We start from the raw sequence: 27,979 nt of genomic DNA on the forward strand, positions 1-27,979 counted from the left end.
TTAGCGCTCCCGTCCAAATATGGTCACTTTCGATATTATCTTTTGACAATCACTAGGGGTTCCATGGTGTAATGGTCAGCACTCTGGACTTTGAATCCAGTGATCCGAGTTCAAATCTCGGTGGAACCTACAGGCAATGTCAGCGACTAAAATAATACAGCCAAGGCAGAAGTCCACAGTGCATTATGCTGTCATTAGCTCGATTCCCTTCTTCTTATCAGTGGTCCATCTGAAGATATTTGTTGGCGTGGCTGGATTGATTGGCAGGTCCAGTCTGGAGTGATTGGCATGTCCAGTCTGGAGTGATTGACATCCTGTTTGGACAAAGGCGGTCTTCTCGAAGGAAGCTTGCGATTTTTGCAGCGACTTTGGACGGTTTACTAGCCAGGGGCATAGTGGCAAGTAGAGGAGAATGGTTGTTAGCGAGGTTGCTTCTCAGTCAGACCCGCCCATGGACCCACCCTTCGCCCCTCCGCCACTTTGCGCTCCCGTCCAAATATGGTCGCTTTCGATATTATCTTTCGACAATCTGCAAGTAGGGGTTCCATGGTGTAAAGGTCAGCACTCTGGACTTTGAATCCAGTGATCTGAGTTCAAATCTCGGTGGAACCTACAGGCAATGTCAGTGACTAAAATAATACAGCCAAGGCAGAAGTTCACAGTTTATCATGCTGTCATTAGCTTGATTCCCTTCCTATCAGTGTCCGGTTGGTCCATCTGAAGATATTTGTTGGTGTTGCTGGCTTCATTGGCAGGTCCAGTCTGGAGTGATTGACATTCTGTTTGGACAAAGGGGGTGTACTCGAAGGAAGCTTGTGGTTTCTGCAGCGACTTTGGACGGTTTACTAGCCAGGGGCATAGTGGCAAGTAGAGGAGAATGGTTGTTAGCGAGGTTGCTTCTCAGTCAGACCCGCCCATGGACCCACCCTTCGCCCCTCCGCCACTTAGCGCTCCCGTCCAAATATGGTCACTTTCGATATTATCTTTTGACAATCACTAGGGGTTCAATGGTGTAATGGTCAGAACTCTGGACTTTGAATCCAGTGATCCGAGTTCAAATCTCGGTGGAACCTACAGGCAATGTCAGTGACTGAAATAATACAGCCAAGGCAGAAGTCCACAGTGCATTATGATGTCATTAGCTCGATTCCCATCTTCTTATCAGTGGTCCATCTGAAGATATTTGTTGGCGTGGCTGGATTGATTGGCAGGTCCAGTCTGGAGTGATTGGCATGTCCAGTCTGGAGTGATTGACATCCTGTTTGGACAAAGGCGGTCTTCTCGAAGGAAGCTTGCGATTTTTGCAGCGACTTTGGACGGTTTACTAGCCAGGGGCATAGTGGCAAGTAGAGGAGAATGGTTGTTAGCGAGGTTGCTTCTCAGTCAGACCCGCCCATGGACCCACCCTTCGCCCCTCCGCCACTTTGCGCTCCCGTCCAAATATCGTCGCTTTCGATATTATCTTTCGACAATCTGCAAATAGGGGTTCCATGGTGTAATGGTCAGCACTCTGGACTTTGAATCCAGTGATCCGAGTTCAAATCTCGGTGGAACCTACAGGCAATGTCAGTGACTAAAAAAATACAGCCAAGGCAGAAGTCCACAGTGCATTATGCTGTCATTAGCTCGATTCCCTTCTTCTTATCAGTGGTCCATCTGAAGATATTTGTTGGCGTGGCTGGATTGATTGGCAGGTCCAGTCTGGAGTGATTGGCATGTCCAGTCTGGAGTGATTGGCATGTCCAGTCTGGAGTGATTGACATCCTGTTTGGACAAAAGCGGTCTTCTCGAAGGAAGCTTGCGATTTTTGCAGCGACTTTGGACGGTTTACTAGCCAGGGGCATAGTGGCAAGTAGAGGAGAATGGTTGTTAGCGAGGTTGCTTCTCAGTCAGACCCGCCCATGGACCCACCCTTCGCCCCTCCGCCACTTAGCGCTCCCGTCCAAATATGGTCACTTTCGATATTATCTTTCGACAACCTGCAAGTAGGGGTTCCATAGTGTAATGGTCAGCACTCTGGACTTTGAATCCAGTGATCCAAGTTCAAATCTCAGTGGAACCTACAGGCAATGTCAGTGACTAAAAAAATACAGGCAAGGCAGAAGGCCACAGTGCATTATGCTGTCTTTACATTTACATTTATTCATTTAGCAGACGCTTTTATCCAAAGCGACTTCCAAGAGAGAGCTTTACAAAAGAGCATAGGTCACTGATCATAACAACGAGATAGTCCCAAACATTGCAAGCAGCCAAAACATGAAGCATACATTGTGAAAAAGCTAAACAAGTGCCAAAAGGGAAGACCCATAAGAGCATGTAGTTATACAAGTTACAAATAAAACAACATGAACCACAAAAGTGCAGGACTGTACCTGTAAAAGAACAATCAACAGTAAAATATTACACAGCAAGTACAAGACTTAACTTCGTTATATCTAACCTACAATAGCAACAAGTCACTCAATAAGAGTCATAGTGATCCTGGAGGAAACTAACAAGTCCAGCCAAGCATTCTTAAGTGCCGTTGTACTCCCGGAACAAGTGCGTCTTGAGCCTTTTCTTGAAGGTGGGGAGACAGTCAGTGTCCCTGATGGAGGTGGGGAGCTGGTTCCACCATTGGGGCGCCAGGCAGGAGAAGAGCTTGTGTTGGGACCGGGCAGTCTTGAGCGGTGGGACCACCAGGCGGTTGTCTGAAGAAGACCGTAGGTGACGGGTGGGGGTGTAAGGTTGCAGGAGAAACTTGATGTAGATGGGTGCAGTCCTGTTCACTGCTCGGAAGGTCAGTACCAGGGTCTTGAATCTGATACGGGCGTTGATGGGTAGCCAGTGGAGGGAGATGAGGAGCGGGGTAACATGGGAGCGTCTGGGTAGATTGTAGACCAGGCGGGCCGCTGCATTCTGAATCCTCTGAAGAGGGCGGGTTGCACATGCTGGGAGACCAGCGAGCAGCGAGTTGCAGTAGTCCAACTTGGAAAGGACCAGTGCTTGGACTAGCAGCTGGGTGGAGTGCTCAGGCAGGTAACTCCTGATCTTTCGGATGTTGTAGAGGGTGAATCTACAAGACCGGGAGACTGCGGCGATGTGGGCCGTGAAGGAGAGCTCGTCATCCATTGTAACCCCAAGGTTCCTGGCAGAGGATGAGGAGGTCACCGTCGCAGATCCCAGGGTGATTGACAGGTCGTGGGAGATGGAGGGTTTAGCCGGGATGATGAGAAGTTCTGTTTTGGCGAGGTTCAGCTGGAGGTGGTGCTCGGTCATCCAGGCGGAGATGTCTGCGAGGCAGGCCTCAATCCTAGCAGAGATCCCCGGATCGGTCGGGGGGAACGACAGGTACAGCTGGGTGTCGTCAGCGTAGCAGTGGTAGGAGAAGCCATGGGAGGTGATGATTGGTCCAAGTGAGGTGGTGTACAGAGAGAAGAGGAGGGGTCCAAGGACGGAGCCCTGTGGGACACCGGTGGAGAGCTGGCGGGGGTCTGACAGTTTGCCTCCCCAGGAGACCTGGTAGGATCTTCCCGAGAGGTAGGATGAGATCCACTGGAGTGCAGTGCCAGTGATGCCCATCTCTCCAAGTCTGTAGAGCAGGATCTGGTGGTTAACCGTGTCAAACGCTGCAGAAAGGTCCAGCAGAATGATGACGGATGACCTCGAAGCCGCTCTGGCAGACTGGAGGGCAGTGGTGACTGAAAGGAGGGCAGTCTCTGTGGAGTGGCCGGTCTTGAAGCCCGATTGGTTGGGGTCAAGCAGGTTGTTCTGAGAGAGAAAGTTAGACAGTTGGTTAGATACAGCACGTTCAATTGTTTTAGAAAAGAAGGGTAGCAGTGATACCGGTCTGTAGTTCTGGAGAACGGCAGGGTTAAGGGAGGGTTTTTTGAGTAGAGGAACAACTCTGGCCTGTTTGAAGGCAGAGGGGAAGGTGCCAGAGGTAAGAGAGGAGTTTAGGACATGGAGCAGAAAAGTTATGATAGAGGGGGAGATAGTTTGAAAGAGAGGGGAGGGGACAGGATCAAGGGGGCAGGAGGTGGGGCGATGAGAGAGAATGAGGTCAGAGAGCTCTGACTCGGACAGGGAGAGAAAGAGTTTAGACATTTAGTTGGGTCAGTCGTGAAAGGTGAGGGGGTAGGAAAGGTGGGTTTAGGGAACCGACTGCTAATGTCGGAGACTTTTTCCTCAAAGAAGGAGGAGAAGTCGTCTGCTGTCAGAGTGGAGGGGGGGGGGGTGGGGGAGGTGGGTTAAGAAGGGTGGAGAAGGTAGAGAAAAGTTTGTGGGGGTTAGAAGCAGAGTTAATTTTGTTAAGAAAGTAAAGGGTTTTAGCACCAGTTATGTGAGAAGAGAAGGATTTAAGGAGGGAGTGATACTTATCAAGGTCCAGACCGTCTTTGGACTTGCGCCATCTCCTCTCAGCTGCTCGAAGGGTGGACCGCTTTTCACGAATAACATCCGTAAGCCACGGGCAGGAGGGAGAAGATCGTGCAGGCCTGGTTGACAGGGGACAGAGAGAGTCAAGTGATGCAGTTAACGTGGTTAACAGGGTGTCGGTGGCAGTGTTAGTGGGGTAGGACGAGAACTCGTCAATGGGAGGGATGGAGGATGTTACAACAGAGGAGAAATGGGAGGGGGATAGGGAGCGGAGGTTGCGCCGGAAAGTTACGAGGGGAGGGGAGGTAGGAGGAGTTGGAGGGAGAGAGACAGAGAATTTGATAAAGTAGTGATCAGATATGTGCAGTGGGGTTACAGAGGTTAAGTCAGTGATACAGTTACGTGTCAGGACGAGGTTTAGCTGTTTGCCTGCCTTGTGGGTCGCCGGTGTGCTCAGCAGCGTCAAATCAAAGGCAGTCAGGAGGGACAAGAAGTCAACAGCCTGCGTTCCTTGGACGTGGATGTTGAAGTCCCCAAGGACTATCAGGGGGGTTCCATCATCCGGGAGGATGCTGAGGAGCATGTCCAGCTCGTCCACAAAGTCAGCTAGCGGTCCTGGTGGGCGATAAAGAACAATTAAGCATGCTTTGATAGGATTAGTTATCATCACATAATGGTGTTCAAATGATTTGGCAGTAAAAGAGAGTGGCGTGGATGTGTATTTAATATGTGGGGAAAGAAGCAAACCTGTCCCACCACCCCGCCCAGTTGAGCGGGGTGAGTGAGTGAAGGAGTGGTTGACGGAGAGAGCAGCTGGAGTTGCAGTGTTCTCTGGGCGGATCCACGTCTCTGTCAACGCAAGGGCATGAAGAGAAGCATGGGATGCAAACGCCAGGATGAAGTCTGCCTTGTTCACAGCAGACTGGCAGTTCCAGAGCCCTAAGGAAAGAGAGAGGGCAGGTGGAGAAGATCTGGATAGGTAGTGAAGGTTAGAAGTAGACCGTATATATTTTGTGACATATCTACGTCTACGGGTAGTGTAATGAACAGGAATGCTAAAGAAACACATGCTAGCTAAGAATAGGTTCAAGGTAGAATTTAATCTAATTATGATTAGCTCGATTCCCTTCTTCTTATCAGTGGTCCATCTGAAGATATTTGTTGGTGTTGCTGGCTTCATTGGCAGGTCCAGTCTGGAGTGATTGACATTCTGTTTGGACAAAGGGGGTGTACACGAAGGAAGCTTGTGATTTTTGAAAGCGACTTTGGACGGTTTACTAGCCAGGGGCATAGTGGCAAGTAGAGGAGAATGGTTGTTAGCGAGGTTGCTTCTCAGTCAGACCCGCCCATAGACCCACCCTTCGCCCCTCCGCCACTTAGCGCTCCCGTCCAAATATGGTCACTTTCGATATTATCTTTTGACAATCAATAGGGGTTCCATGGTGTAATGGTCAGCACTCTGGACTTTGAATCCAGTGATCCGAGTTCAAATCTCGGTGGAACCTACAGGCAATGTCAGTGACTAAAATAATACAGCCAAGGCAGAAGTCCACAGTGCATTATGCTGTCATTAACTCGATTCCCTTCTTCTTATCAGTGGTCCATCTGAAGATATTTGTTGGCGCGGCTGGATTGATTGGCAAGTCCAGTCTGGAGTGATTGGCATGTCCAGTCTGGAGTGATTGACATCCTGTTTGGACAAAGGCGGTCTTCTCGAAGGAAGCTTGCGATTTTTGCAGCGACTTTGGACGGTTTACTAGCCAGGGGCATAGTGGCAAGTAGAGGAGAATGGTTGTTAGCGAGGTTGCTTCTCAGTCAGACCCGGCCATAGACCCACCCTTCGCCCCTCCACCACTTTGCGCTCCCGTCCAAATATGGTCGCTTTCGATATTATCTTTCGACAATCTGCAAGTAGGGGTTCCATGGTGTAATGGTCAGCACTCTGGACTTTGAATCCAGTGATCCGAGTTCAGATCTCGGTGGAACCTACAGGCAATGTCAGTGACTAAAAAAATACAGCCAAGGCAGAAGTCCACAGTGCATTATGCTGTCATTAGCTCGATTCCCTTCTTATCAGTGTCCTGGTGGGCCATCTGAAGTTATTTGTTGGCGTGGCTGGACTGATTGGCAGGTCCAGTCTGGAGTGATTGGCATGTCCAGTCTGGAGTGATTGACAGCCTGTTTGGACAAAGGGGGTCTTCTCGATGGAAGCTTGTGATTTTTGCAGCGACTTTGGACGGTTTACTAGCCAGGGGCATAGTGGCAAGTAGAGGAGAATGGTTGTTAGCGAGGTTGCTTCTCAGTCAGACCCGGCCATAGACCCACCCTTCGCCCCTCCACCACTTTGCGCTCCCGTCCAAATATCGTCGCTTTCGATATTATCTTTCGACAATCTGCAAGTAGGGGTTCCATGGTGTAATGGTCAGCACTCTGGACTTTGAATCCAGTGATCTGAGTTCAGATCTCGGTGGAACCTACAGGCAATGTCAGTGACTAAAAAAATACAGCCAAGGCAGAAGTCCACAGTGCATTATGCTGTCATTAGCTCGATTCCCTTCTTATCAGTGTCCTGGTGGGCCATCTGAAGTTATTTGTTGGCGTGGCTGGACTGATTGGCAGGTCCAGTCTGGAGTGATTGGCATGTCCAGTCTGGAGTGATTGACATTCTGTTTGGACAAAGGGGGTCTTCTCGATGGAAGCTTGTGATTTTTGCAGCGACTTTGGATGGTTTACTAGCCAGGGGCATAGGGGCAAGTAGAGGAGAATGGTTGTTAGCGAGGTTGCTTCTCAGTCAGACCCGCCCATGGATCCACCCTCCGCCACTTTGCACTCCCGTCCAAATATGGTTGCTTTCGATATTATCTTTCCACAATCACTAGGGGTTCCATGGTGTAATGGTCAGCACTCTGGACTTTGAATCCAGTGATCCGAGTTCAAATCTCGGTGGAACCTACAGGCAATGTCAGTGACTAAAAAAATACAGCCAAGGCAGAAGTCCACAGTGCATTATGCTGTCATTAGCTCGATTTCCTTCTTCTTATCAGTGTCCTGGTGGTCCATCTGAAGATATTTGTTGGCGTGGTTGGATTGATTGGCAGGTCCAGTCTGGAGTGATTGGCAGGTCCAGTCTGGAGTGATTGACATTCTGTTTGGACAAAGGCGGTCTTCTCGATGGAAGCTTGTGATTTTTGCAGCGACTTTGGATGGTTTACTAGCCAGGGGCATAGTGGCGAGTAGAGGAGAATGGTTGTTAGCGAGGTTGCTTCTCAGTCAGACCCGCCCATGGACCCACCCTTCGCCCCTCCGCCACTTAGCGCTCCCGTCCAAATATGGTCGCTTTCGATATTACCTTTCACCAATCACTAGGGGTTCCATGGTGTAATGGTCAGCACTCTGGACTTTGAATCCAGTGATCCGAGTTCAAATCTCGGTGGAACCTACAGGCAATGTCAGTGACTAAAAAAATACAGCCAAGGCAGAAGTCCACAGTGCATTATGCTGTCATTAGCCCGATTCCCTTCCTATCAGTGTCCTGGTGGTCCATCTGAAGGTATTTGTTGGTGTTGCTGGCTTCATTGGCAGGTCCAGTCTGGAGTGATTGGCAGGTCCAGTCTGGAGTGATTGACAGCCTGTTTGGACAAAGGGGGTCTTCTCGATGGAAGCTTGTGATTTTTGCAGCGACTTTGGACGGTTTACTAGCCAGGGGCATAGTGGCGAGTAGAGGAGAATGGTTGTTAGCGAGGTTGCTTCTTAGTCAGACCCGCCCATGGACCCACCCTTCGCCCCTCCGCCACTTAGCGCTCCCGTCCAAATATGGTCGCTTTCGATATTACCTTTCACCAATCACTAGGGGTTCCATGGTGTAATGGTCAGCACTCTGGACTTTGAATCCAGTGATCCGAGTTCAAATCTCGGTGGAACCTACAGGCAATGTCAGTGACTAAAAAAATACAGCCAAGGCAGAAGTCCACAGTGCATTATGCTGTCATTAGCTCGATTTCCTTCTTCTTATCAGTGTCCTGGTGGTCCATCTGAAGATATTTGTTGGCGTGGTTGGATTGATTGGCAGGTCCAGTCTGGAGTGATTGGCAGGTCCAGTCTGGAGTGATTGACATTCTGTTTGGACAAAGGCGGTCTTCTCGATGGAAGCTTGTGATTTTTGCAGCGACTTTGGATGGTTTACTAGCCAGGGGCATAGTGGCGAGTAGAGGAGAATGGTTGTTAGCGAGGTTGCTTCTCAGTCAGACCCGCCCATGGACCCACCCTTCGCCCCTCCGCCACTTAGCGCTCCCGTCCAAATATGGTCGCTTTCGATATTACCTTTCACCAATCACTAGGGGTTCCATGGTGTAATGGTCAGCACTCTGGACTTTGAATCCAGTGATCCGAGTTCAAATCTCGGTGGAACCTACAGGCAATGTCAGTGACTAAAAAAATACAGCCAAGGCAGAAGTCCACAGTGCATTATGCTGTCATTAGCCCGATTCCCTTCCTATCAGTGTCCTGGTGGTCCATCTGAAGGTATTTGTTGGTGTTGCTGGCTTCATTGGCAGGTCCAGTCTGGAGTGATTGGCAGGTCCAGTCTGGAGTGATTGACAGCCTGTTTGGACAAAGGGGGTCTTCTCGATGGAAGCTTGTGATTTTTGCAGCGACTTTGGACGGTTTACTAGCCAGGGGCATAGTGGCGAGTAGAGGAGAATGGTTGTTAGCGAGGTTGCTTCTCAGTCAGACCCGCCCATGGACCCACCCTTCGCCCCTCCGCCACTTAGCGCTCCCGTCCAAATATGGTCGCTTTCGATATTACCTTTCACCAATCACTAGGGGTTCCATGGTGTAATGGTCAGCACTCTGGACTTTGAATCCAGTGATCCGAGTTCAAATCTCGGTGGAACCTACAGGCAATGTCAGTGACTAAAAAAATACAGCCAAGGCAGAAGTCCACAGTGCATTATGCTGTCATTAGCTCGATTTCCTTCTTCTTATCAGTGTCCTGGTGGTCCATCTGAAGATATTTGTTGGCGTGGTTGGATTGATTGGCAGGTCCAGTCTGGAGTGATTGGCAGGTCCAGTCTGGAGTGATTGACATTCTGTTTGGACAAAGGCGGTCTTCTCGATGGAAGCTTGTGATTTTTGCAGCGACTTTGGATGGTTTACTAGCCAGGGGCATAGTGGCGAGTAGAGGAGAATGGTTGTTAGCGAGGTTGCTTCTCAGTCAGACCCGCCCATGGACCCACCCTTCGCCCCTCCGCCACTTAGCGCTCCCGTCCAAATATGGTCGCTTTCGATATTACCTTTCACCAATCACTAGGGGTTCCATGGTGTAATGGTCAGCACTCTGGACTTTGAATCCAGTGATCCGAGTTCAAATCTCGGTGGAACCTACAGGCAATGTCAGTGACTAAAAAAATACAGCCAAGGCAGAAGTCCACAGTGCATTATGCTGTCATTAGCTCGATTCCCTTCTTATCAGTGTCCTGGTGGTCCATCTGAAGGTATTAGTTGGTGTTGCTGGCTTCATTGGCAGGTCCAGTCTGGAGTCATTGGCAGGTCCAGTCTGGAGTCATTGAAATTCTGTTTGGACAAAGGGGGTCTTCTCGATGGAAGCTTGTGATTTTTGCAGCGACTTTGGACAGTTTACTAGCCAGGGGCATAGTGGCAAGTAGAGGAGAATGGTTGTTAGCGAGGTTGCTTCTCAGTCAGACCCGGCCATAGACCCACCCTTCGCCCCTCCACCACTTTGCGCTCCCGTCCAAATATGGTCGCTTTCGATATTATCTTTCGACAATCTGCAAGTAGGGGTTCCATGGTGTAATGGTCAGCACTCTGGACTTTGAATCCAGTGATCCGAGTTCAAATCTCGGTGGAACCTACAGGCAATGTCAGTGACTAAAAAAATACAGCCAAGGCAGAAGTCCACAGTGCATTATGCTGTCATTAGCTCGATTCCCTTCTTCTTATCATTGTCCTGGTGGTCCATCTGAAGATATTTGTTGGCGTGGCTGGATTGATTGGCAGGTCCAGTCTGGAGTGATTGGCAGGTCCAGTCTGGAGTGATTGACATTCTGTTTGGACAAAGGGGGTCTTCTCGATGGAAGCTTGTGATTTTTGCAACGACTTTGGATGGTTTACTAGCCAGGGGCATAGTGGCGAGTAGAGGAGAATGGTTGTTAGCGAGGTTGCTTCTCAGTCAGACCCGCCCATGGACCCACCCTTCGCCCCTCCGCCACTTAGCGCTCCCGTCCAAATATGGTCGCTTTCGATATTACCTTTCACCAATCACTAGGGGTTCCATGGTGTAATGGTCAGCACTCTGGACTTTGAATCCAGTGATCCGAGTTCAAATCTCGGTGGAACCTACAAGTAATGTCAGTGACTAAAAAAATACAGCCAAGGGAGAAGTCCACAGTGCATTATGCTGTCATTAGCTCGATTCCCTTCTTCTTATCAGTGTCCTGGTGGTCCATCTGAAGATATTTGTTGGCGTGGCTGGATTGATTGGCAGGTCCAGTCTGGAGTGATTGGCAGGTCCAGTCTGGAGTGATTGACATTCTGTTTGGACAAAGGGGGTCTTCTCGATGGAAGCTTGTGATTTTTGCAGCGACTTTGGACGGTTTACTAGCCAGGGGCATAGTGGCAAGTAGAGGAGAATGGTTGTTAGCGAGGTTGCTTCTCAGTCAGACCCGCCCATGGACCCACCCTTCGCCCCTCCGCCACTTAGCGCTCCCGTCCAAATATGGTCGCTTTCGATATTATCTTTCGACAACCTGCAAGCAGGGGTTCCATGGTGTAATGGTCATCCCTCTGGACTTTGAATCCAGTGATCCGAGTTCAAATCTCGGTGGAACCTACAGGCAATGTCACTGCCAAAAAAAATACTGCCAAGGCAGAAGTCCACAGTGCATTATGCTGTCATTAGCTCGATTCCCTTCTTATCAGTGTCCTGGTGGTCCATCTGAAGATATTTGTTGGTGTTGCTGGCTTCATTGGCAGGTCCAGTCTGGAGTGATTGACATCCTGTTTGGACAAAGGGGGTCTTCTCGATGGAAGCTTGTGATTTTTGCAGCGACTTTGGACGGTTTACTAGCCAGGGGCATAGTGGCGAGTAGAGGAGAATGGTTGTTAGCGAGGTTGCTTCTCAGTCAGACCCGCCCATGGACCCACCCTTCGCCCCTCCGACACTTAGCGCTCCCATCCAAATATGGTCACTTTCGATATTACCTTTCACCAATCACTAGGGGTTCCATGGTGTAATGGTCAGCACTCTGGACTTTGAATCCAGTGATCCGAGTTCAAATCTCGGTGGAACCTACAGGCAATGTCAGTGACTAAAAAAATACAGCCAAGGCAGAAGTCCACAGTGCATTATGCTGTCATTAGCTCGATTCCCTTCTTCTTATCAGTGTCCTGGTGGTCCATCTGAAGATATTTGTTGGCGTGGCTGGATTAATTGGCAGGTCCAGTCTGGAGTGATTGGCAGGTCCAGTCTGGAGTGATTGACATTCTGTTTGGAAAAAGGGGGTCTTCTCGATGGAAGCTTGTGATTTTTGCAGCGACTTTGGATGGTTTACTAGCCAGGGGCATAGGGGCAAGTAGAGGAGAATGGTTGTTAGCGAGGTTGCTTCTCAGTCAGACCCGCCCATGGACCCACCCTTCGCCCCTCCGCCACTTTGCACTCCCGTCCAAATATGGTTGCTTTCGATATTATCTTTCCACAATCACTAGGGGTTCCATGGTGTAATGGTCAGCACTCTGGACTTTGAATCCAGTGATCCGAGTTCAAATCTCGGTGGAACCTACAGGCAATGTCAGTGACTAAAAACATACAGCCAAGGCAGAAGTCCACAGTGCATTATGCTGTCATTAGCTCGATTCCCTTCTTATCAGTGTCCTGGTGGTCCATCTGAAGTTATTTGTTGGCGTGGCTGGACTGATTGGCAGGTCCAGTCTGGAGTGATTGGCAGGTCCAGTCTGGAGTGATTGACAGCCTGTTTGGACAAAGGGGGTCTTCTCGATGGAAGCTTGTGATTTTTGCAGCGACTTTGGACGGTTTACTAGCCAGGGGCATAGTGGCGAGTAGAGGAGAATGGTTGTTAGCGAGGTTGCTTCTCAGTCAGACCCGCCCATGGACCCACCCTTCGCCCCTCCGCCACTTTGCACTCCCGTCCAAATATGGTTGCTTTCGATATTATCTTTCCACAATCACTAGGGGTTCCATGGTGTAATGGTCAGCACTCTGGACTTTGAATCCAGTGATCCGAGTTCAAATCTCGGTGGAACCTACAGGCAATGTCAGTGACTAAAAACATACAGCCAAGGCAGAAGTCCACAGTGCATTATGCTGTCATTAGCTCGATTCCCTTCTTATCAGTGTCCTGGTGGTCCATCTGAAGTTATTTGTTGGCGTGGCTGGACTGATTGGCAGGTCCAGTCTGGAGTGATTGGCAGGTCCAGTCTGGAGTGATTGACAGCCTGTTTGGACAAAGGGGGTCTTCTCGATGGAAGCTTGTGATTTTTGCAGCGACTTTGGACGGTTTACTAGCCAGGGGCATAGTGGCGAGTAGAGGAGAATGGTTGTTAGCGAGGTTGCTTCTCAGTCAGACCCGCCCATGGACCCACCCTTCGCCCCTCCGCCACTTTGCACTCCCGTCCAAATATGGTTGCTTTCGATATTATCTTTCCACAATCACTAGGGGTTCCATGGTGTAATGGTCAGCACTCTGGACTTTGAATCCAGTGATCCGAGTTCAAATCTCGGTGGAACCTACAGGCAATGTCAGTGACTAAAAACATACAGCCAAGGCAGAAGTCCACAGTGCATTATGCTGTCATTAGCTCGATTCCCTTCTTCTTATCAGTGTCCTGGTGGTCCATCTGAAGTTATTTGTTGGCGTGGCTGGACTGATTGGCAGGTCCAGTCTGGAGTGATTGGCAGGTCCAGTCTGGAGTGATTGACAGCCTGTTTGGACAAAGGGGGTCTTCTCGATGGAAGCTTGTGATTTTTGCAGCGACTTTGGACGGTTTACTAGCCAGGGGCATAGTGGCGAGTAGAGGAGAATGGTTGTTAGCGAGGTTGCTTCTCAGTCAGACCTGCCCATGGACCCACCCTTCGCCCCTCCGCCACTTTGCACTCCCGTCCAAATATGGTTGCTTTCGATATTATCTTTCCACAATCACTAGGGGTTCCATGGTGTAATGGTCAGCACTCTGGACTTTGAATCCAGTGATCCGAGTTCAAATCTCGGTGGAACCTACAGGCAATGTCAGTGACTAAAAACATACAGCCAAGGCAGAAGTCCACAGTGCATTATGCTGTCATTAGCTCGATTCCCTTCTTATCAGTGTCCTGGTGGTCCATCTGAAGTTATTTGTTGGCGTGGCTGGACTGATTGGCAGGTCCAGTCTGGAGTGATTGGCAGGTCCAGTCTGGAGTGATTGACAGCCTGTTTGGACAAAGGGGGTCTTCTCGATGGAAGCTTGTGATTTTTGCAGCGACTTTGGACGGTTTACTAGCCAGGGGCATAGTGGCGAGTAGAGGAGAATGGTTGTTAGCGAGGTTGCTTCTCAGTCAGACCCGCCCATGGACCCACCCTTCGCCCCTCAGCGCTCCCGTCCAAATATGGTCGCTTTCGATATTACCTTTCACCAATCAACAGGGGTTCCATGGTGTAATGGTCAGCACTCTGGACTTTGAATCCAGTGATCCGAGTTCAAATCTCGGTGGAACCTACAGGCAATGTCAGTGACTAAAAAAATACAGCCAAGGCAGAAGTCCACAGTGCATTATGCTGTCATTAGCTCGATTCCCTTCTTCTTATCAGTGTCCTGGTGGTCCATCTGAAGATATTTGTTGGCGTGGCTGGATTAACTGGCAGGTCCAGTCTGGAGTGATTGGCAGGTCCAGTCTGGAGTGATTGACATTCTGTTTGGACAAAGGGGGTCTTCTCGATGGAAGCTTGTGATTTTTGCAGCGACTTTGGATGGTTTACTAGCCAGGGGCATAGGGGCAAGTAGAGGAGAATGGTTGTTAGCGAGGTTGCTTCTCAGTCAGACCCGCCCATGGACCCACCCTTCGCCCCTCCGCCACTTAGCGCTCCCGTCCAAATATGGTCGCTTTCGATATTACCTTTCACCAATCACTAGGGGTTCCATGGTGTAATGGTCAGCACTCTGGACTTTGAATCCAGTGATCCGAGTTCAAATCTCGGTGGAACCTACAAGTAATGTCAGTGACTAAAAAAATACAGCCAAGGGAGAAGTCCACAGTGCATTATGCTGTCATTAGCTCGATTCCCTTCTTCTTATCAGTGTCCTGGTGGTCCATCTGAAGATATTTGTTGGCGTGGCTGGATTGATTGGCAGGTCCAGTCTGGAGTGATTGGCAGGTCCAGTCTGGAGTGATTGACATTCTGTTTGGACAAAGGGGGTCTTCTCGATGGAAGCTTGTGATTTTTGCAGCGACTTTGGACGGTTTACTAGCCAGGGGCATAGTGGCAAGTAGAGGAGAATGGTTGTTAGCGAGGTTGCTTCTCAGTCAGACCCGCCCATGGACCCACCCTTCGCCCCTCCGCCACTTAGCGCTCCCGTCCAAATATGGTCGCTTTCGATATTATCTTTCGACAACCTGCAAGCAGGGGTTCCATGGTGTAATGGTCATCCCTCTGGACTTTGAATCCAGTGATCCGAGTTCAAATCTCGGTGGAACCTACAGGCAATGTCACTGCCAAAAAAAATACTGCCAAGGCAGAAGTCCACAGTGCATTATGCTGTCATTAGCTCGATTCCCTTCTTATCAGTGTCCTGGTGGTCCATCTGAAGATATTTGTTGGTGTTGCTGGCTTCATTGGCAGGTCCAGTCTGGAGTGATTGACATCCTGTTTGGAAAAAGGGGGTCTTCTCGATGGAAGCTTGTGATTTTTGCAGCGACTTTGGATGGTTTACTAGCCAGGGGCATAGGGGCAAGTAGAGGAGAATGGTTGTTAGCGAGGTTGCTTCTCAGTCAGACCCGCCCATGGACCCACCCTTCGCCCCTCCGACACTTAGCGCTCCCATCCAAATATGGTCACTTTCGATATTACCTTTCACCAATCACTAGGGGTTCCATGGTGTAATGGTCAGCACTCTGGACTTTGAATCCAGTGATCCGAGTTCAAATCTCGGTGGAACCTACAGGCAATGTCAGTGACTAAAAACATACAGCCAAGGCAGAAGTCCACAGTGCATTATGCTGTCATTAGCTCAATTCCCTTCTTCTTATCAGTGTCCTGGTGGTCCATCTGAAGTTATTTGTTGGCGTGGCTGGACTGATTGGCAGGTCCAGTCTGGAGTGATTGGCAGGTCCAGTCTGGAGTGATTGACATTCTGTTTGGACAAAGGGGGTCTTCTCGATGGAAGCTTGTGATTTTTGCAGCAACTTTGGACGGTTTACTAGCCAGGGGCATAGGGGCAAGTAGAGGAGAATGGTTGTTAGCGAGGTTGCTTCTCAGTCAGACCCGCCCATGGACCCACCCTTCGCCCCTCCGCCACTTTGCACTCCCGTCCAAATATGGTCGCTTTCGATATTATCTTTCCACAATCACTAGGGGTTCCATGGTGTAATGGTCAGCACTCTGGACTTTGAATCCAGTGATCCGAGTTCAAATCTCGGTGGAACCTACAGGCAATGTCAGTGACTAAAAAAATACAGCCAAGGCAGAAGTCCACAGTGCATTATGCTGTCATTAGCTCGATTCCCTTCTTATCAGTGTCCTGGTGGTCCATCTGAAGATATTTGTTGGCGTGGCTGGACTGATTGGCAGGTCCAGTCTGGAGTGATTGGCAGGTCCAGTCTGGAGTGATTGACAGCCTGTTTGGACAAAGGGGGTCTTCTCAATGGAAGCTTGTGATTTTTGCAGCGACTTTGGACGGTTTACTAGCCAGGGGCATAGTGGCGAGTAGAGGAGAATGGTTGTTAGCGAGGTTGCTTCTCAGTCAGACCCGCCCATGGACCCACCCTTCGCCCCTCCGCCACTTAGCGCTCCCGTCCAAATATGGTCGCTTTCGATATTACCTTTCACCAATCACTAGGGGTTCCATGGTGTAATGGTCAGCACTCTGGACTTTGAATCCAGAGATCTGAGTTCAAATCTCGGTGGAACCTACAGGCAATGTCAGTGACTAAAAAAATACAGCCAAGGCAGAAGTCCACAGTTCATTATGCTGTCATTAGCTCGATTCCCTTCTTCTTATCAGTGTCCTGGTGGTCCATCTGAAGATATTTGTTGGCGTGGCTGGATTAATTGGCAGGTCCAGTCTGGAGTGATTGGCAGGTCCAGTCTGGAGTGATTGACAGCCTGTTTGGACAAAGGGGGTCTTCTCGATGGAAGCTTGTGATTTTTGCAGCGACTTTGGACGGTTTACTAGCCAGGGGCATAGTGGCGAGTAGAGGAGAATGGTTGTTAGCGAGGTTGCTTCTCAGTCAGACCCGCCCATGGACCCACCCTTCGCCCCTCCGCCACTTTGCACTCCCGTCCAAATATGGTTGCTTTCGATATTATCTTTCCACAATCACTAGGGGTTCCATGGTGTAATGGTCAGCAGTCTGGACTTTGAATCCAGTGATCCGAGTTCAAATCTCGGTGGAACCTACAGGCAATGTCAGTGACTAAAAACATACAGCCAAGGCAGAAGTCCACAGTGCATTATGCTGTCATTAGCTCGATTCCCTTCTTATCAGTGTCCTGGTGGTCCATCTGAAGTTATTTGTTGGCGTGGCTGGACTGATTGGCAGGTCCAGTCTGGAGTGATTGGCAGGTCCAGTCTGGAGTGATTGACAGCCTGTTTGGACAAAGGGGGTCTTCTCGATGGAAGCTTGTGATTTTTGCAGCGACTTTGGACGGTTTACTAGCCAGGGGCATAGTGGCGAGTAGAGGAGAATGGTTGTTAGCGAGGTTGCTTCTCAGTCAGACCCGCCCATGGACCCACCCTTCGCCCCTCAGCGCTCCCGTCCAAATATGGTCGCTTTCGATATTACCTTTCACCAATCAACAGGGGTTCCATGGTGTAATGGTCAGCACTCTGGACTTTGAATCCAGTGATCCGAGTTCAAATCTCGGTGGAACCTACAGGCAATGTCAGTGACTAAAAAAATACAGCCAAGGCAGAAGTCCACAGTGCATTATGCTGTCATTAGCTCGATTCCCTTCTTCTTATCAGTGTCCTGGTGGTCCATCTGAAGATATTTGTTGGCGTGGCTGGATTAACTGGCAGGTCCAGTCTGGAGTGATTGGCAGGTCCAGTCTGGAGTGATTGACATTCTGTTTGGACAAAGGGGGTCTTCTCGATGGAAGCTTGTGATTTTTGCAGCGACTTTGGATGGTTTACTAGCCAGGGGCATAGGGGCAAGTAGAGGAGAATGGTTGTTAGCGAGGTTGCTTCTCAGTCAGACCCGCCCATGGACCCACCCTTCGCCCCTCCGCCACTTTGCACTCCCGTCCAAATATGGTCGCTTTCGATATTATCTTTCCACAATCACTAGGGGTTCCATGGTGTAATGGTCAGCACTCTGGACTTTGAATCCAGTGATCAGAGTTCAAATCTCGGTGGAACCTACAGGCAATGTCAGTGACTAAAAAAATACAGCCAAGGCAGAAGTCCACAGTGCATTATGCTGTCATTAGCTCGATTCCCTTCTTATCAGTGTCCTGGTGGTCCATCTGAAGATATTTGTTGGCGTGGCTGGACTGATTGGCAGGTCCAGTCTGGAGTGATTGGCAGGTCCAGTCTGGAGTGATTGACAGCCTGTTTGGACAAAGGGGGTCTTCTCGATGGAAGCTTGTGATTTTTGCAGCGACTTTGGACGGTTTACTAGCCAGGGGCATAGTGGCGAGTAGAGGAGAATGGTTGTTAGCGAGGTTGCTTCTCAGTCAGACCCGCCCATGGACCCACCCTTCGCCCCTCCGCCACTTAGCGCTCCCGTCCAAATATGGTCACTTTCGATATTACCTTTCACCAATCACTAGGGGTTCCATGGTGTAATGGTCAGCACTCTGGACTTTGAATCCAGTGATCTGAGTTCAAATCTCGGTGGAACCTACAGGCAATGTCAGTGACTAAAAAAATACAGCCAAGGCAGAAGTCCACAGTTCATTATGCTGTCATTAGCTCGATTCCCTTCTTCTTATCAGTGTCCTGGTGGTCCATCTGAAGATATTTGTTGGCGTGGCTGGATTAATTGGCAGGTCCAGTCTGGAGTGATTGGCAGGTCCAGTCTGGAGTGATTGACAGCCTGTTTGGACAAAGGGGGTCTTCTCGATGGAAGCTTGTGATTTTTGCAGCGACTTTGGACGGTTTACTAGCCAGGGGCATAGTGGCGAGTAGAGGAGAATGGTTGTTAGCGAGGTTGCTTCTCAGTCAGACCCGCCCATGGACCCACCCTTCGCCCCTCCGCCACTTTGCACTCCCGTCCAAATATGGTTGCTTTCGATATTATCTTTCCACAATCACTAGGGGTTCCATGGTGTAATGGTCAGCACTCTGGACTTTGAATCCAGTGATCCGAGTTCAAATCTCGGTGGAACCTACAGGCAATGTCAGTGACTAAAAACATACAGCCAAGGCAGAAGTCCACAGTGCATTATGCTGTCATTAGCTCGATTCCCTTCTTATCAGTGTCCTGGTGGTCCATCTGAAGTTATTTGTTGGCGTGGCTGGACTGATTGGCAGGTCCAGTCTGGAGTGATTGGCAGGTCCAGTCTGGAGTGATTGACAGCCTGTTTGGACAAAGGGGGTCTTCTCGATGGAAGCTTGTGATTTTTGCAGCGACTTTGGACGGTTTACTAGCCAGGGGCATAGTGGCGAGTAGAGGAGAATGGTTGTTAGCGAGGTTGCTTCTCAGTCAGACCCGCCCATGGACCCACCCTTCGCCCCTCAGCGCTCCCGTCCAAATATGGTCGCTTTCGATATTACCTTTCACCAATCAACAGGGGTTCCATGGTGTAATGGTCAGCACTCTGGACTTTGAATCCAGTGATCCGAGTTCAAATCTCGGTGGAACCTACAGGCAATGTCAGTGACTAAAAAAATACAGCCAAGGCAGAAGTCCACAGTGCATTATGCTGTCATTAGCTCGATTCCCTTCTTATCAGTGTCCTGGTGGTCCATCTGAAGATATTTGTTGGCGTGGCTGGACTGATTGGCAGGTCCAGTCTGGAGTGATTGGCAGGTCCAGTCTGGAGTGATTGACAGCCTGTTTGGACAAAGGGGGTCTTCTCGATGGAAGCTTGTGATTTTTGCAGCGACTTTGGACGGTTTACTAGCCAGGGGCATAGTGGCGAGTAGAGGAGAATGGTTGTTAGCGAGGTTGCTTCTCAGTCAGACCCGCCCATGGACCCACCCTTCGCCCCTCCGCCACTTAGCGCTCCCGTCCAAATATGGTCGCTTTCGATATTACCTTTCACCAATCACTAGGGGTTCCATGGTGTAATGGTCAGCACTCTGGACTATGAATCCAGTGATCTGAGTTCAAATCTCGGTGGAACCTACAGGCAATGTCAGTGACTAAAAAAATACAGCCAAGGCAGAAGTCCACAGTTCATTATGCTGTCATTAGCTCGATTCCCTTCTTCTTATCAGTGTCCTGGTGGTCCATCTGAAGATATTTGTTGGCGTGGCTGGATTAATTGGCAGGTCCAGTCTGGAGTGATTGGCAGGTCCAGTCTGGAGTGATTGACATTCTGTTTGGACAAAGGGGGTCTTCTCGATGGAAGCTTGTGATTTTTGCAGCGACTTTGGATGGTTTACTAGCCAGGGGCATAGGGGCAAGTAGAGGAGAATGGTTGTTAGCGAGGTTGCTTCTCAGTCAGACCCGCCCATGGACCCACCCTTCGCCCCTCCGCCACTTTGCACTCCCGTCCAAATATGGTTGCTTTCGATATTATCTTTCCACAATCACTAGGGGTTCCATGGTGTAATGGTCAGCACTCTGGACTTTGAATCCAGTGATCCGAGTTCAAATCTCGGTGGAACCTACAGGCAATGTCAGTGACTAAAAAAATACAGCCAAGGCAGAAGTCCACAGTGCATTATGCTGTCATTAGCTCGATTCCCTTCTTATCAGTGTCCTGGTGGTCCATCTGAAGTTATTTGTTGGCGTGGCTGGACTGATTGGCAGGTCCAGTCTGGAGTGATTGGCAGGTCCAGTCTGGAGTGATTGACAGCCTGTCTGGACAAAGGGGGTCTTCTCGATGGAAGCTTGTGATTTTTGCAGCGACTTTGGACGGTTTACTAGCCAGGGGCATAGTGGCGAGTAGAGGAGAATGGTTGTTAGCGAGGTTGCTTCTCAGTCAGACCCGCCCATGGACCCACCCTTCGCCCCTCAGCGCTCCCGTCCAAATATGGTCGCTTTCGATATTACCTTTCACCAATCACTAGGGGTTCCATGGTGTAATGGTCAGCACTCTGGACTTTGAATCCAGTGATCCGAGTTCAAATCTCGGTGGAACCTACAGGCAATGTCAGTGACTAAAAAAATACAGCCAAGGCAGAAGTCCACAGTGCATTATGCTGTCATTAGCTCGATTCCCTTCTTCTTATCAGTGTCCTGGTGGTCCATCTGAAGATATTTGTTGGCGTGGCTGGCTTCATTGGCAGGTCCAGTCTGGAGTGATTGGCAGGTCCAGTCTGGAGTGATTGACATTCTGTTTGGACAAAGGGGGGTCTTCTCGATGGAAGCTTGTGATTTTTGCAGCGACTTTGGACGGTTTACTAGCCAGGGGCATAGTGGCGAGTAGAGGAGAATGGTTGTTAGCGAGGTTGCTTCTCAGTCAGACCCGCCCATGGACCCACCCTTCGCCCCTCCGCCACTTAGCGCTCCCGTCCAAATATGGTCGCTTTCGATATTACCTTTCACCAATCACTAGGGGTTCCATGGTGTAATGGTCAGCACTCTGGACTTTGAATCCAGTGATCCGAGTTCAAATCTCGGTGGAACCTACAGGCAATGTCAGTGACTAAAAAAATACAGCCAAGGCAGAAGTCCACAGTGCATTATGCTGTCATTAGCTCGATTCCCTTCTTCTTATCAGTGTCCTGGTGGTCCATCTGAAGATATTTGTTGGCGTGGCTGGCTTCATTGGCAGGTCCAGTCTGGAGTGATTGGCAGGTCCAGTCTGGAGTGATTGACATTCTGTTTGGACAAAGGGGGGTCTTCTCGATGGAAGCTTGTGATTTTTGCAGCGACTTTGGACGGTTTACTAGCCAGGGGCATAGTGGCGAGTAGAGGAGAATGGTTGTTAGCGAGGTTGCTTCTCAGTCAGACCCGCCCATGGACCCACCCTTCGCCCCTCAGCGCTCCCGTCCAAATATGGTCGCTTTCGATATTACCTTTCACCAATCACTAGGGGTTCCATGGTGTAATGGTCAGCACTCTGGACTTTGAATCCAGTGATCCGAGTTCAAATCTCGGTGGAACCTACAGGCAATGTCAGTGACTAAAAAAATACAGCCAAGGCAGAAGTCCACAGTGCATTATGCTGTCATTAGCTCGATTCCCTTCTTCTTATCAGTGTCCTGGTGGTCCATCTGAAGATATTTGTTGGCGTGGCTGGCTTCATTGGCAGGTCCAGTCTGGAGTGATTGGCAGGTCCAGTCTGGAGTGATTGACATTCTGTTTGGACAAAGGGGGGTCTTCTCGATGGAAGCTTGTGATTTTTGCAGCGACTTTGGACGGTTTACTAGCCAGGGGCATAGTGGCGAGTAGAGGAGAATGGTTGTTAGCGAGGTTGCTTCTCAGTCAGACCCGCCCATGGACCCACCCTTCGCCCCTCCGCCACTTAGCGCTCCCGTCCAAATATGGTCGCTTTCGATATTACCTTTCACCAATCACTAGGGGTTCCATGGTGTAATGGTCAGCACTCTGGACTTTGAATCCAGTGATCCGAGTTCAAATCTCGGTGGAACCTACAGGCAATGTCAGTGACTAAAAAAATACAGCCAAGGCAGAAGTCCACAGTGCATTATGCTGTCATTAGCTCGATTCCCTTCTTATCAGTGTCCTGGTGGTCCATCTGAAGTTATTTGTTGGCGTGGCTGGACTGATTGGCAGGTCCAGTCTGGAGTGATTGGCAGGTCCAGTCTGGAGTGATTGACAGCCTGTTTGGACAAAGGGGGTCTTCTCGATGGAAGCTTGTGATTTTTGCAGCGACTTTGGACGGTTTACTAGCCAGGGGCATAGTGGCGAGTAGAGGAGAATGGTTGTTAGCGAGGTTGCTTCTCAGTCAGACCCGCCCATGGACCCACCCTTCGCCCCTCAGCGCTCCCGTCCAAATATGGTCACTTTCGATATTACCTTTCACCAATCACTAGGGGTTCCATGGTGTAATGGTCAGCACTCTGGACTTTGAATCCAGTGATCCGAGTTCAAATCTCGGTGGAACCTACAGGCAATGTCAGTGACTAAAAAAATACAGCCAAGGCAGAAGTCCACAGTGCATTATGCTGTCATTAGCTCGATTCCCTTCTTCTTATCAGTGTCCTGGTGGTCCATCTGAAGATATTTGTTGGCGTGGCTGGATTAACTGGCAGGTCCAGTCTGGAGTGATTGGCAGGTCCAGTCTGGAGTGATTGACATTCTGTTTGGACAAAGGGGGGTCTTCTCGATGGAAGCTTGTGATTTTTGCAGCAACTTTGGACGGTTTACTAGCCAGGGGCATAGTGGCGAGTAGAGGAGAATGGTTGTTAGCGAGGTTGCTTCTCAGTCAGACCCGCCCATGGACCCACCCTTCGCCCCTCCGCCACTTAGCGCTCCCGTCCAAATATGGTCGCTTTCGATATTACCTTTCACCAATCACTACGGGTTCCATGGTGTAATGGTCAGCACTCTGGACTTTGAATCCAGTGATCCGAGTTCAAATCTCGGTGGAACCTACAGGCAATGTCAGTGACTAAAAAAATACAGCCAAGGCAGAAGTCCACAGTGCATTATGCTGTCATTAGCTCGATTCCCTTCCTCTTATCAGTGTCCTGGTGGTCCATCTGAAGATATTTGTTGGCGTGGCTGGATTGATTGGCAGGTCCAGTCTGGAGTGATTGGCAGGTCCAGTCTGGAGTGATTGACATTCTGTTTGGACAAAGGGGGTCTTCTCGATGGAAGCTTGTGATTTTTGCAGCGACTTTGGACGGTTTACTAGCCAGGGGCATAGTGGCAAGTAGAGGAAAATGGTTGGTAGCGAGGTTGCTTCTCAGTCAGACCCGCCCATGGACCCACCCTTCGCCCCTCCGCCACTTTGCACTCCCGTCCAAATATGGTCGCTTTCGATATTATCTTTCCACAATCACTAGGGGTTCCATGGTGTAATGGTCAGCACTCTGGACTTTGAATCCAGTGATCCGAGTTCAAATCTCGGTGGAACCTACAGGCAATGTCAGTGACAAAAAAAATACAGCCAAGGCAGAAGTCCACAGTGCATTATGCTGTCATTAGCTCGATTCCCTTCTTCTTATCAGTGTCCATCTGAAGTTATTTGTTGGCGTGGCTGGACTGATTGGCAGGTCCAGTCTGGAGTGATTGGCAGGTCCAGTCTGGAGTGATTGACAGCCTGTTTGGACAAAGGGGGTCTTCTCGATGGAAGCTTGTGATTTTTGCAGCGACTTTGGACGGTTTACTAGCCAGGGGCATAGTGGCGAGTAGAGGAGAATGGTTGTTAGCGAGGTTGCTTCTCAGTCAGACCCGCCCATGGACCCACCCTTCGCCCCTCAGCGCTCCCGTCCAAATATGGTCACTTTCGATATTACCTTTCACCAATCACTAGGGGTTCCATGGTGTAATGGTCAGCACTCTGGACTTTGAATCAAGTGATCCGAGTTCAAATCTCGGTGGAACCTACAGGCAATGTCAGTGACTAAAAAAATACAGCCAAGGCAGAAGTCCACAGTGCATTATGCTGTCATTAGCTCGATTCCCTTCTTCTTATCAGTGTCCTGGTGGTCCATCTGAAGATATTTGTTGGCGTGGCTGGATTAACTGGCAGGTCCAGTCTGGAGTGATTGGCAGGTCCAGTCTGGAGTGATTGACATTCTGTTTGGACAAAGGGGGGTCTTCTCGATGGAAGCTTGTGATTTTTGCAGCAACTTTGGACGGTTTACTAGCCAGGGGCATAGTGGCGAGTAGAGGAGAATGGTTGTTAGCGAGGTTGCTTCTCAGTCAGACCCGCCCATGGACCCACCCTTCGCCCCTCCGCCACTTAGCGCTCCCGTCCAAATATGGTCGCTTTCGATATTACCTTTCACCAATCACTAGGGGTTCCATGGTGTAATGGTCAGCACTCTGGACTTTGAATCCAGTGATCCGAGTTCAAATCTCGGTGGAACCTACAGGCAATGTCAGTGACTAAAATAATACAGCCAAGGCAGAAGTCCACAGTGCATTATGCTGTCATTAGCTCGATTCCCTTCCTCTTATCAGTGTCCTGGTGGTCCATCTGAAGATATTTGTTGGCGTGGCTGGATTGATTGGCAGGTCCAGTCTGGAGTGATTGGCAGGTCCAGTCTGGAGTGATTGACATTCTGTTTGGACAAAGGGGGTCTTCTCGATGGAAGCTTGTGATTTTTGCAGCAACTTTGGACGGTTTACTAGCCAGGGGCATAGTGGCAAGTAGAGGAAAATGGTTGGTAGCGAGGTTGCTTCTCAGTCAGACCCGCCCATGGACCCACCCTTCGCCCCTCCGCCACTTTGCACTCCCGTCCAAATATGGTCGCTTTCGATATTATCTTTCCACAATCACTAGGGGTTCCATGGTGTAATGGTCAGCACTCTGGACTTTGAATCCAGTGATCCGAGTTCAAATCTCGGTGGAACCTACAGGCAATGTCAGTGACAAAAAAAATACAGCCAAGGCAGAAGTCCACAGTGCATTATGCTGTCATTAGATCGATTCCCTTCTTCTTATCAGTGTCCATCTGAAGATATTTGTTGGCGTGGCTGGATTGATTGGCAGGTCCAGTCTGGAGTGATTGGCAGGTCCAGTCTGGAGTGATTGACATTCTGTTTGGACAAAGGGGGTCTTCTCGATGGAAGCTTGTGATTTTTGCAGCGACTTTGGATGGTTTACTAGCCAGGGGCATAGTGGCAAGTAGAGGAGAATGGTTGTTAGCGAGGTTGCTTCTCAGTCAGACCCGCCCATGGACCCACCCTTCGCCCCTCAGCGCTCCCGTCCAAATATGGTCGCTTTCGATATTACCTTTCACCAATCAACAGGGGTTCCATGGTGTAATGGTCAGCACTCTGGACTTTGAATCCAGTGATCCGAGTTCAAATCTCGGTGGAACCTACAGGCAATGTCAGTGACTAAAAAAATACAGCCAAGGCAGAAGTCCACAGTGCATTATGCTGTCATTAGCTCGATTCCCTTCTTCTTATCAGTGTCCTGGTGGTCCATCTGAAGATATTTGTTGGCGTGGCTGGATTAACTGGCAGGTCCAGTCTGGAGTGATTGGCAGGTCCAGTCTGGAGTGATTGACATTCTGTTTGGACAAAGGGGGTCTTCTCGATGGAAGCTTGTGATTTTTGCAGCGACTTTGGATGGTTTACTAGCCAGGGGCATAGGGGCAAGTAGAGGAGAATGGTTGTTAGCGAGGTTGCTTCTCAGTCAGACCCGCCCATGGACCCACCCTTCGCCCCTCCGCCACTTTGCACTCCCGTCCAAATATGGTCGCTTTCGATATTATCTTTCCACAATCACTAGGGGTTCCATGGTGTAATGGTCAGCACTCTGGACTTTGAATCCAGTGATCCGAGTTCAAATCTCGGTGGAACCTACAGGCAATGTCAGTGACTAAAAAAATACAGCCAAGGCAGAAGTCCACAGTGCATTATGCTGTCATTAGCTCGATTCCCTTCTTATCAGTGTCCTGGTGGTCCATCTGAAGATATTTGTTGGCGTGGCTGGACTGATTGGCAGGTCCAGTCTGGAGTGATTGGCAGGTCCAGTCTGGAGTGATTGACAGCCTGTTTGGACAAAGGGGGTCTTCTCGATGGAAGCTTGTGATTTTTGCAGCGACTTTGGACGGTTTACTAGCCAGGGGCATAGTGGCGAGTAGAGGAGAATGGTTGTTAGCGAGGTTGCTTCTCAGTCAGACCCGCCCATGGACCCACCCTTCGCCCCTCCGCCACTTAGCGCTCCCGTCCAAATATGGTCGCTTTCGATATTACCTTTCACCAATCACTAGGGGTTCCATGGTGTAATGGTCAGCACTCTGGACTTTGAATCCAGTGATCTGAGTTCAAATCTCGGTGGAACCTACAGGCAATGTCAGTGACTAAAAAAATACAGCCAAGGCAGAAGTCCACAGTGCATTATGCTGTCATTAGCTCGATTCCCTTCTTCTTATCAGTGTCCTGGTGGTCCATCTGAAGATATTTGTTGGCGTGGCTGGATTAATTGGCAGGTCCAGTCTGGAGTGATTGGCAGGTCCAGTCTGGAGTGATTGACATTCTGTTTGGACAAAGGGGGTCTTCTCGATGGAAGCTTGTGATTTTTGCAGCGACTTTGGATGGTTTACTAGCCAGGGGCATAGGGGCAAGTAGAGGAGAATTGTTGTTAGCGAGGTTGCTTCTCAGTCAGACCCGCCCATGGACCCACCCTTCGCCCCTCCGCCACTTTGCACTCCCGTCCAAATATGGTCGCTTTCGATATTATCTTTCCACAATCACTAGGGGTTCCATGGTGTAATGGTCAGCACTCTGGACTTTGAATCCAGTGATCCGAGTTCAAATCTCGGTGGAACCTACAGGCAATGTCAGTGACTAAAAAAATACAGCCAAGGCAGAAGTCCACAGTGCATTATGCTGTCATTAGCTCGATTCCCTTCTTATCAGTGTCCTGGTGGTCCATCTGAAGATATTTGTTGGCGTGGCTGGACTGATTGGCAGGTCCAGTCTGGAGTGATTGGCAGGTCCAGTCTGGAGTGATTGACATTCTGTTTGGACAAAGGGGGTCTTCTCGATGGAAGCTTGTGATTTTTGCAGCGACTTTGGACGGTTTACTAGCCAGGGGCATAGGGGCAAGTAGAGGAGAATGGTTGTTAGCGAGGTTGCTTCTCAGTCAGACCCGCCCATGGACCCACCCTTCGCCCCTCCGCCACTTAGCGCTCCCGTCCAAATATGGTCGCTTTCGATATTATCTTTCGACAATCTGCAAGTAGGGGTTCCGTGGTGTAATGGTCAGCACTCTAGACTTTGAATCCAGTGATCCCAGTTCAAATCTCGGTGGAACCTACAGGCAATGTCAGTGACTAAAAAAATACAGCCAAGGCAGAAGTCCACAGTGCATTATGCTGTCATTAGCTCGATTCCCTTCCTCTTATCAGTGTCCTGGTGGTCCATCTGAAGATATTTGTTGGCGTGGCTGGATTGATTGGCAGGTCCAGTCTGGAGTGATTGGCAGGTCCAGTCTGGAGTGATTGACATTCTGTTTGGACAAAGGGGGTCTTCTCGATGGAAGCTTTTGATTTTTACAGCGACTTTGGATGGTTTACTAGCCAGGGGCATAGTGGCAAGTAGAGGAGAATGGTTGTTAGCGAGGTTGCTTCTCAGTCAGACCCGGCCATAGACCCACCCTTCGCCCCTCCACCACTTTGCGCTCCCGTCCAA

The 27,979-nt window shown here is 49.8% G+C and overlaps 50 non-coding genes across 50 annotated transcripts; all 50 read left to right on the forward strand.

Annotated features, from left to right (window-relative positions):
* Window positions 1-57: 57 nt before the first annotated feature.
* On the forward strand, window positions 58-129 carry trnaq-uug (transfer RNA glutamine (anticodon UUG)). Its single transcript has one exon. It is a non-coding gene; the product is annotated as a tRNA-Gln (tRNA).
* Window positions 130-540: 411 nt separating this feature from the next.
* On the forward strand, window positions 541-612 carry trnaq-uug (transfer RNA glutamine (anticodon UUG)). The gene has a single exon. It is a non-coding gene; the product is annotated as a tRNA-Gln (tRNA).
* A 389-nt stretch (window positions 613-1,001) lies between these two features.
* trnaq-uug (transfer RNA glutamine (anticodon UUG)) lies at window positions 1,002-1,073 on the forward strand. The gene has a single exon. It is a non-coding gene; the product is annotated as a tRNA-Gln (tRNA).
* Window positions 1,074-1,484: 411 nt separating this feature from the next.
* trnaq-uug (transfer RNA glutamine (anticodon UUG)) lies at window positions 1,485-1,556 on the forward strand. Its single transcript has one exon. It is a non-coding gene; the product is annotated as a tRNA-Gln (tRNA).
* Window positions 1,557-1,990: 434 nt separating this feature from the next.
* trnaq-uug (transfer RNA glutamine (anticodon UUG)) lies at window positions 1,991-2,062 on the forward strand. The gene has a single exon. It is a non-coding gene; the product is annotated as a tRNA-Gln (tRNA).
* Window positions 2,063-5,789: 3,727 nt separating this feature from the next.
* Window positions 5,790-5,861, forward strand: trnaq-uug (transfer RNA glutamine (anticodon UUG)). Its single transcript has one exon. It is a non-coding gene; the product is annotated as a tRNA-Gln (tRNA).
* Window positions 5,862-6,272: 411 nt separating this feature from the next.
* trnaq-uug (transfer RNA glutamine (anticodon UUG)) lies at window positions 6,273-6,344 on the forward strand. The gene has a single exon. It is a non-coding gene; the product is annotated as a tRNA-Gln (tRNA).
* Window positions 6,345-6,760: 416 nt separating this feature from the next.
* trnaq-uug (transfer RNA glutamine (anticodon UUG)) lies at window positions 6,761-6,832 on the forward strand. Its single transcript has one exon. It is a non-coding gene; the product is annotated as a tRNA-Gln (tRNA).
* Window positions 6,833-7,236: 404 nt separating this feature from the next.
* trnaq-uug (transfer RNA glutamine (anticodon UUG)) lies at window positions 7,237-7,308 on the forward strand. The gene has a single exon. It is a non-coding gene; the product is annotated as a tRNA-Gln (tRNA).
* A 415-nt stretch (window positions 7,309-7,723) lies between these two features.
* On the forward strand, window positions 7,724-7,795 carry trnaq-uug (transfer RNA glutamine (anticodon UUG)). Its single transcript has one exon. It is a non-coding gene; the product is annotated as a tRNA-Gln (tRNA).
* Window positions 7,796-8,207: 412 nt separating this feature from the next.
* Window positions 8,208-8,279, forward strand: trnaq-uug (transfer RNA glutamine (anticodon UUG)). The gene has a single exon. It is a non-coding gene; the product is annotated as a tRNA-Gln (tRNA).
* Window positions 8,280-8,694: 415 nt separating this feature from the next.
* trnaq-uug (transfer RNA glutamine (anticodon UUG)) lies at window positions 8,695-8,766 on the forward strand. Its single transcript has one exon. It is a non-coding gene; the product is annotated as a tRNA-Gln (tRNA).
* Window positions 8,767-9,178: 412 nt separating this feature from the next.
* trnaq-uug (transfer RNA glutamine (anticodon UUG)) lies at window positions 9,179-9,250 on the forward strand. The gene has a single exon. It is a non-coding gene; the product is annotated as a tRNA-Gln (tRNA).
* A 415-nt stretch (window positions 9,251-9,665) lies between these two features.
* Window positions 9,666-9,737, forward strand: trnaq-uug (transfer RNA glutamine (anticodon UUG)). The gene has a single exon. It is a non-coding gene; the product is annotated as a tRNA-Gln (tRNA).
* A 416-nt stretch (window positions 9,738-10,153) lies between these two features.
* On the forward strand, window positions 10,154-10,225 carry trnaq-uug (transfer RNA glutamine (anticodon UUG)). Its single transcript has one exon. It is a non-coding gene; the product is annotated as a tRNA-Gln (tRNA).
* Window positions 10,226-10,640: 415 nt separating this feature from the next.
* Window positions 10,641-10,712, forward strand: trnaq-uug (transfer RNA glutamine (anticodon UUG)). Its single transcript has one exon. It is a non-coding gene; the product is annotated as a tRNA-Gln (tRNA).
* A 419-nt stretch (window positions 10,713-11,131) lies between these two features.
* On the forward strand, window positions 11,132-11,203 carry trnaq-uug (transfer RNA glutamine (anticodon UUG)). The gene has a single exon. It is a non-coding gene; the product is annotated as a tRNA-Gln (tRNA).
* Window positions 11,204-11,592: 389 nt separating this feature from the next.
* Window positions 11,593-11,664, forward strand: trnaq-uug (transfer RNA glutamine (anticodon UUG)). The gene has a single exon. It is a non-coding gene; the product is annotated as a tRNA-Gln (tRNA).
* Window positions 11,665-12,079: 415 nt separating this feature from the next.
* On the forward strand, window positions 12,080-12,151 carry trnaq-uug (transfer RNA glutamine (anticodon UUG)). Its single transcript has one exon. It is a non-coding gene; the product is annotated as a tRNA-Gln (tRNA).
* A 412-nt stretch (window positions 12,152-12,563) lies between these two features.
* trnaq-uug (transfer RNA glutamine (anticodon UUG)) lies at window positions 12,564-12,635 on the forward strand. The gene has a single exon. It is a non-coding gene; the product is annotated as a tRNA-Gln (tRNA).
* A 412-nt stretch (window positions 12,636-13,047) lies between these two features.
* trnaq-uug (transfer RNA glutamine (anticodon UUG)) lies at window positions 13,048-13,119 on the forward strand. Its single transcript has one exon. It is a non-coding gene; the product is annotated as a tRNA-Gln (tRNA).
* A 415-nt stretch (window positions 13,120-13,534) lies between these two features.
* Window positions 13,535-13,606, forward strand: trnaq-uug (transfer RNA glutamine (anticodon UUG)). The gene has a single exon. It is a non-coding gene; the product is annotated as a tRNA-Gln (tRNA).
* Window positions 13,607-14,010: 404 nt separating this feature from the next.
* trnaq-uug (transfer RNA glutamine (anticodon UUG)) lies at window positions 14,011-14,082 on the forward strand. Its single transcript has one exon. It is a non-coding gene; the product is annotated as a tRNA-Gln (tRNA).
* A 415-nt stretch (window positions 14,083-14,497) lies between these two features.
* trnaq-uug (transfer RNA glutamine (anticodon UUG)) lies at window positions 14,498-14,569 on the forward strand. Its single transcript has one exon. It is a non-coding gene; the product is annotated as a tRNA-Gln (tRNA).
* Window positions 14,570-14,988: 419 nt separating this feature from the next.
* trnaq-uug (transfer RNA glutamine (anticodon UUG)) lies at window positions 14,989-15,060 on the forward strand. The gene has a single exon. It is a non-coding gene; the product is annotated as a tRNA-Gln (tRNA).
* A 389-nt stretch (window positions 15,061-15,449) lies between these two features.
* On the forward strand, window positions 15,450-15,521 carry trnaq-uug (transfer RNA glutamine (anticodon UUG)). Its single transcript has one exon. It is a non-coding gene; the product is annotated as a tRNA-Gln (tRNA).
* A 415-nt stretch (window positions 15,522-15,936) lies between these two features.
* trnaq-uug (transfer RNA glutamine (anticodon UUG)) lies at window positions 15,937-16,008 on the forward strand. The gene has a single exon. It is a non-coding gene; the product is annotated as a tRNA-Gln (tRNA).
* A 412-nt stretch (window positions 16,009-16,420) lies between these two features.
* Window positions 16,421-16,492, forward strand: trnaq-uug (transfer RNA glutamine (anticodon UUG)). The gene has a single exon. It is a non-coding gene; the product is annotated as a tRNA-Gln (tRNA).
* A 415-nt stretch (window positions 16,493-16,907) lies between these two features.
* Window positions 16,908-16,979, forward strand: trnaq-uug (transfer RNA glutamine (anticodon UUG)). The gene has a single exon. It is a non-coding gene; the product is annotated as a tRNA-Gln (tRNA).
* A 404-nt stretch (window positions 16,980-17,383) lies between these two features.
* On the forward strand, window positions 17,384-17,455 carry trnaq-uug (transfer RNA glutamine (anticodon UUG)). Its single transcript has one exon. It is a non-coding gene; the product is annotated as a tRNA-Gln (tRNA).
* Window positions 17,456-17,870: 415 nt separating this feature from the next.
* On the forward strand, window positions 17,871-17,942 carry trnaq-uug (transfer RNA glutamine (anticodon UUG)). Its single transcript has one exon. It is a non-coding gene; the product is annotated as a tRNA-Gln (tRNA).
* A 412-nt stretch (window positions 17,943-18,354) lies between these two features.
* trnaq-uug (transfer RNA glutamine (anticodon UUG)) lies at window positions 18,355-18,426 on the forward strand. Its single transcript has one exon. It is a non-coding gene; the product is annotated as a tRNA-Gln (tRNA).
* A 415-nt stretch (window positions 18,427-18,841) lies between these two features.
* trnaq-uug (transfer RNA glutamine (anticodon UUG)) lies at window positions 18,842-18,913 on the forward strand. The gene has a single exon. It is a non-coding gene; the product is annotated as a tRNA-Gln (tRNA).
* A 404-nt stretch (window positions 18,914-19,317) lies between these two features.
* Window positions 19,318-19,389, forward strand: trnaq-uug (transfer RNA glutamine (anticodon UUG)). Its single transcript has one exon. It is a non-coding gene; the product is annotated as a tRNA-Gln (tRNA).
* Window positions 19,390-19,801: 412 nt separating this feature from the next.
* Window positions 19,802-19,873, forward strand: trnah-aug (transfer RNA histidin (anticodon AUG)). Its single transcript has one exon. It is a non-coding gene; the product is annotated as a tRNA-His (tRNA).
* Window positions 19,874-20,288: 415 nt separating this feature from the next.
* On the forward strand, window positions 20,289-20,360 carry trnaq-uug (transfer RNA glutamine (anticodon UUG)). The gene has a single exon. It is a non-coding gene; the product is annotated as a tRNA-Gln (tRNA).
* A 404-nt stretch (window positions 20,361-20,764) lies between these two features.
* trnaq-uug (transfer RNA glutamine (anticodon UUG)) lies at window positions 20,765-20,836 on the forward strand. The gene has a single exon. It is a non-coding gene; the product is annotated as a tRNA-Gln (tRNA).
* Window positions 20,837-21,252: 416 nt separating this feature from the next.
* trnaq-uug (transfer RNA glutamine (anticodon UUG)) lies at window positions 21,253-21,324 on the forward strand. The gene has a single exon. It is a non-coding gene; the product is annotated as a tRNA-Gln (tRNA).
* A 408-nt stretch (window positions 21,325-21,732) lies between these two features.
* On the forward strand, window positions 21,733-21,804 carry trnaq-uug (transfer RNA glutamine (anticodon UUG)). Its single transcript has one exon. It is a non-coding gene; the product is annotated as a tRNA-Gln (tRNA).
* A 416-nt stretch (window positions 21,805-22,220) lies between these two features.
* Window positions 22,221-22,292, forward strand: trnaq-uug (transfer RNA glutamine (anticodon UUG)). The gene has a single exon. It is a non-coding gene; the product is annotated as a tRNA-Gln (tRNA).
* Window positions 22,293-22,696: 404 nt separating this feature from the next.
* On the forward strand, window positions 22,697-22,768 carry trnaq-uug (transfer RNA glutamine (anticodon UUG)). Its single transcript has one exon. It is a non-coding gene; the product is annotated as a tRNA-Gln (tRNA).
* A 416-nt stretch (window positions 22,769-23,184) lies between these two features.
* On the forward strand, window positions 23,185-23,256 carry trnaq-uug (transfer RNA glutamine (anticodon UUG)). The gene has a single exon. It is a non-coding gene; the product is annotated as a tRNA-Gln (tRNA).
* Window positions 23,257-23,671: 415 nt separating this feature from the next.
* trnaq-uug (transfer RNA glutamine (anticodon UUG)) lies at window positions 23,672-23,743 on the forward strand. Its single transcript has one exon. It is a non-coding gene; the product is annotated as a tRNA-Gln (tRNA).
* A 398-nt stretch (window positions 23,744-24,141) lies between these two features.
* trnaq-uug (transfer RNA glutamine (anticodon UUG)) lies at window positions 24,142-24,213 on the forward strand. The gene has a single exon. It is a non-coding gene; the product is annotated as a tRNA-Gln (tRNA).
* A 416-nt stretch (window positions 24,214-24,629) lies between these two features.
* trnaq-uug (transfer RNA glutamine (anticodon UUG)) lies at window positions 24,630-24,701 on the forward strand. The gene has a single exon. It is a non-coding gene; the product is annotated as a tRNA-Gln (tRNA).
* Window positions 24,702-25,116: 415 nt separating this feature from the next.
* Window positions 25,117-25,188, forward strand: trnaq-uug (transfer RNA glutamine (anticodon UUG)). The gene has a single exon. It is a non-coding gene; the product is annotated as a tRNA-Gln (tRNA).
* A 398-nt stretch (window positions 25,189-25,586) lies between these two features.
* On the forward strand, window positions 25,587-25,658 carry trnaq-uug (transfer RNA glutamine (anticodon UUG)). Its single transcript has one exon. It is a non-coding gene; the product is annotated as a tRNA-Gln (tRNA).
* A 415-nt stretch (window positions 25,659-26,073) lies between these two features.
* Window positions 26,074-26,145, forward strand: trnaq-uug (transfer RNA glutamine (anticodon UUG)). Its single transcript has one exon. It is a non-coding gene; the product is annotated as a tRNA-Gln (tRNA).
* A 412-nt stretch (window positions 26,146-26,557) lies between these two features.
* Window positions 26,558-26,629, forward strand: trnaq-uug (transfer RNA glutamine (anticodon UUG)). Its single transcript has one exon. It is a non-coding gene; the product is annotated as a tRNA-Gln (tRNA).
* Window positions 26,630-27,044: 415 nt separating this feature from the next.
* Window positions 27,045-27,116, forward strand: trnaq-uug (transfer RNA glutamine (anticodon UUG)). Its single transcript has one exon. It is a non-coding gene; the product is annotated as a tRNA-Gln (tRNA).
* Window positions 27,117-27,979: the final 863 nt, after the last annotated feature.

The sequence above is a fragment of the Hypomesus nipponensis genome, chromosome 28 (genome assembly GCF_054491055.1).
Source record: "Hypomesus nipponensis isolate SF chromosome 28, ASM5449105v1, whole genome shotgun sequence".
NCBI classification, from domain to species: domain Eukaryota; kingdom Metazoa; phylum Chordata; class Actinopteri; order Osmeriformes; family Osmeridae; genus Hypomesus; species Hypomesus nipponensis.